This window comes from Mastomys coucha, chromosome X, assembly GCF_008632895.1.
Source record: "Mastomys coucha isolate ucsf_1 chromosome X, UCSF_Mcou_1, whole genome shotgun sequence".
NCBI classification, from domain to species: Eukaryota; Metazoa; Chordata; class Mammalia; order Rodentia; family Muridae; genus Mastomys; species Mastomys coucha.
Genome location: NC_045030.1, coordinates 155586601 through 155591536, shown reverse-complemented (window position 1 = coordinate 155591536; position 4936 = coordinate 155586601).

Below are 4936 nucleotides of genomic sequence, written 5' to 3'. Positions count from 1 at the left end.
AGAGAGAGAGAGAGAGAAGAGAGAAGAGAGAAGAGAGTTTATTTTAGGGAATTGGCAAATTGGCTCATAAAGTTGTGGGGGCTGGCAACTGTGAAATCCTCAGATCCTCAAGACAGACTGGGAGTTCTGGCAAGAGCTGATTTTGCACTTTTGAGTAGGAGAGTAGGAAAGCAGTCTAGAGGCAGAACTGATTTCTTTTTGAGGAATCAGCCTTTTTCCTCTTAAAGCCTTTAACTTCTTGTATGAAACTTACTCCCATTGTGGAGAATAGTCATTACTAATGCAGCTTTCCCAGCATTCAAAGCCCTGAATTGGAACCCCAGCACTGAGCAAGTCTATGATATGGACATAAATTGTAGCCCAAAAATATCTTTAAAGCAACATCTAAACTCAAGTGTGATCACACAACTGAACACCATGGGCCAGACAAATTTACACATGAAATTCACATTTGAAATATGTTTTGACCTTGGAAGGGTTCATTAAACAAGAATGCACACCTACACAGAGAGACACTCACTAAAGAACTTAGTTCAAAATCTGAACAAGAAACAAGTGCATATTTTCTTATCATGAATGGTTTTCCTCATCTGGAATATTCCTGGGCCCATCAGAATCCATATTGGACAGTACACTCCATAGGAAGCATTAAATCTCGTTTCCTTGCCAGAGACTTATAGTCCTTTTTTAACTTTTGTGATTCATGATAAACACTAAGAAACATAGTACAGAACATAAAAGAGACAAATGCGTTTTAATTTGGTCTCCCCCAACCTAGATATTAGCTGTGGTACACCAATATACTAAGCCGAAATGCTGAACAAGGATGAATTTATTGTTGCACTAATTTAAAACAAGCCTGATTTAGTTTTTTTGTTTGTTTGTTTAATGTAACCTCAAAACACAACTTGCTAAACACGATATGGAACTCATTGTGCACCTAACCGTAAAACAAAACTCAGGATAACAGACTTGAGAATGATCTTTCTATTAATAACTCTTTCCAGTGGCTTGATATCTTAGAATTGATACCTTCAGGTTTTGGAGGCTGCTGAGGACTAAAAGCAAGGAGTTTCATAGATTTTTATCTAATAAAACAATGAGGTCATGAAATAGCCACTGATGTGAATGTGTACGTGTGTGTGTGTGTGCATGCGTGTATATATAAGTGCAATGTCTGTGTGTGTGTTGGGGGGAAGGTGAGCTGTGCACAGACAGCCTGGTCCCCAGTTGAGCAGAGGCCTTGAACCCCTGGGACCCTAAGGGACCTTAGGTGTTTGGCCACGCCTCCTGGGCACCTGGCTCCTGTAGCAGCTACAACCTCCCACATAGCCCCCGCCCCCCACCCCCACCCCCACCTCACCCCCTCAGAGAGGTGTGTGGCCATCAGTCACGTAGGCAATGCTCCAATTTCCTGGTATTCTGACTAGACTCCACTCCCACAGTTACCTGGCAACAGCCAGGTATGCTCCTCCCCACAGTTATCTGGCAACAGCCAGGCAGGCCTGGCCCACTATAAAAGGGGCTGCTTTCCCCACTCCTCCCTCTTTTGCCTCTTACTCTGTTGCTCTTACTGTTGCTCCCTTGCTCCCCCTTTCCCCACCTTCTTTTCCCTCCTTCCACGTGACCATGGCCAGCCTCTACTTTTTCCCCTCTCTCTGCCTTTCTACACTAAACTTCTTAAAACATGGACTGCCTCTTCTCATCCACCATGCTGGAGTAATGGAGCAGGTCTTTCCCTAACAAGCCGCGTGTCTAACCTCCGGCCTCGGGCCATGGGAGCCTCTCTCCTCCTACCCTTTTCCCTTCAGCCCCCGGGCCAAAGTCCGCCTGAGGGTCCCCACCCGTTCTCAGCTTTCGGAGACATACAGCGGCATCTGGGATGTCTGAAAGTGAGAAACCTGTCATCCCTGGCTTCCGTGTAGGCCCGGGGACCCCAGAACCAGCTCTTCCTTGGTACCCAGTGGCCTCTGTGGTGCCTGAACCGGAACCCAACTCGGGAAGTTCCACGGAGACCCCAGACTGTGCCTTTTCCTGCGGCTTCTCACTGCCTGATGCCCATCTGGCAGTTAAGTGGGGGTGCAAGCAGTCAAACTTCCAGCCTTGCCCAGCAGCCCTAGCCCCAAGCAGACGTGGGACCCCATTTTTACCCCATATGTGTGCATGTGTGTGTTTGTATGTGTGTATGTGAATGTAATGTGTGTGTGTGTGTATGTGTGTGTGTGCACCTGGGCTCATGTGTAGAGGCCAGAGGTCAACATGGGGGTATTCTGCTCTACCACTCTCTGCTTTACTCCCTTGAAATGTGGTCTCTCTTTAAACCTGTAGTTAGGCTGACAGTCGGCAAGACCCAGAAATCTTCCTGTCTCTTCCAGTACTACAGTTACAGGCATGAAAGACCATGACCAGCTTTTTATGTGGTTGCTGAGGATTTGGATTCAGATCCTTATGCATGGACAACAAACACTCTTACCCACTGAACTATCTCATCTCTGGTAAAAAATTAAGCAATTTTTTTTGAAGAGTCCAGTTACATCTTCAGCGTGTTGTAGTTTTTTGAAGCAGGGGCTCATGTAGCCAAGGCTGTCTGTGCACTTCTGATCTTTTTGCGTATGCTTCTCAAGGGTGAAATTACAGGTCTCTTACGATGTCTGACTCCAGGGCCATCTGTAAAAAGTCCCTGTTGTCAAGAAAGCAAGGTAAAGGAGTCATGTGACTAACAGATTCTCTATCTGCCATTGTGCTAAGTTGAGAGCAACTTGGAGTATGCTGGTACCTTTATTCTCTCATTTGGCACAAAGACCTCAAACAGCACATAGAGAAAATGGATGCTGAACAAGCATCCCATTCTATCCCTTTACATTTGGAAAACCTCATATTATGCCAATGATTTAAATGTTTGGGTAGAACCCATTAGAAACATACCCATTGAACAGATAAAACTATTTTTTTGTGAATATAAAGTAAATTTGATCTGTTCTGGTAGTCTCGAAATATTTTTAAGATGTTTAATTGCAAAATGTTTCTACCCACTGGTTCCTTTAAAAGCAAACATGAAAAAATATTTCTCTCCTCTTCTGCCAGTGTATTAATGGATATAAAGAATATTTAAAGAAATGCTTGTTTGGAGTTAGACTTTTCTAGTAGTGGACTCTGAGATAAGAATTAAAAAGAAAAAGAACAGTAAAGGAATGAGTTTGGAAATGAAAGAATTCCCAGAATGGGAAAACTAGTAAACATAGTTCTGAACTGAGTAACAGGATCTGAATCCTGCTCTGGGCATAGCTAAGGTCCTCATTAGGAGAAAAGAAGATGGCCTATTGATAAATCTCTTTCTACCACCATGGTAATTATTTGATAGACTTATTATGCAACAGGTTTCCAGGTTCACTGGCTTCCCTTGTGCAGCTAAAGTATGTTCAAGCCGCCCCAGGACTTTCCTCCAGTGAAAAGAGGCAGGTGTGTACTGTAAATGGTGAAGTGGGAAAGAAATATGGAGGAAGATGGTAAACCCTTCAAGCAATCTGTGCAAATGGCAGCACCTGAATACCTGCTCCCCAATGGCTAGTGTATCAGTCTTCTTCATAGAAAAGAGAAAGCCCTGATCGGAGGGACTATATCAGTCATGTAAGAAAGATGATACAAGCCACATTTTCTTTAACGTTCCTGTCCCCTTGGTTGAGTTTATAGCAAAGGAGTCACACTGGACTTTGGTGTGATCAGGTATGGAGGGAAACCACAGGAAATCATTCATGAAGAGGTCCTGGACCAGTGGATTTACTGAGGAGAAGAAATGGAAAAACAGAACCAGGAACTTCAATGGCTAAAGTTAGAAAGTAAATAATATTGGACAACACCTCTATTGATACAGAATGCAAATTTTTTGAGTGACTGTAGAACATACTCTGGGAACTGCCTGCATGCCATATATTCAGTAGTCATGTGAAGCTAATGTACAGTACAACTCCAGAAAACCATACATTTCAAAAGCTCTAGAAGCTTTGGTGCAGGGCATGCTGAGATCAAGGGCTGAGATGCAATGGGTTCCATTTTCCATTCAAAACTCTTGTTTCCTTCCTCTTTATATTCAAACTTATGACAAGTTCCATTTTACCACTGGGATTCCCCTGAAACTCTTGGAGCACTGAGTTAACAGCACAATTGTACATATTTTAAACTGTCAGTGGTGACTTTTCATGAATAACTTTTGATTCCTCAGATTTAACTTTAAGTTTAGGAAAATTAAGTGTTAATTCAGAATTAGTAAACATGGACCTTCAGATGTTCTATTATGGTAATCAGAGTCACCTTCACTTTTTTATTAATGCTTTTCATTAACTATTTTGTCTACAATTTAATCTTTATAAAAAACAGAACAAAATATGATCTTAATAAGCAGGAGGCAACAAACTACACAGTAACAGAAAACAGTGACAATATCCAGCTTTCGTACCCTCTCCACCATGAACATTTCTACATGGCTGGCCACAGGACAAATTTTTACCAGACCAAGTATAACCAAGTAGAATTTGGGTGTGGCATTTCCAGCATCTTGAGGTCTGCTGCTGCTTTAGTTGGCATGTAGCAAAACTTTTAAAATTGTGAAAATTTGCTATTGTCCATTGATTTACAGATTATCATAATTTGGATGCCCAAAGACTCTGACACATGGTTTCAAGGTCAAATTGATGGGTAATTTCAGGAAACACTGTCAAGGAGAGGTGGAAGAGAAAGAGGAAGGGGTAAACAGTCAATAAAAAAGACACTAGCTTGTTTGCAAATGAGAACTCTGCATTCTTGTGATCCAAATTATCCTACCAAGAGGCATGAGTGCTGGGACACTTACTCATCATCTTTCCACAGTCATCCTCTGAGGGATGCTGGAGGATGATTCAGGAGCTTCTTGGGCCTATTGAGTCCATAAGCAGAGAAAGTC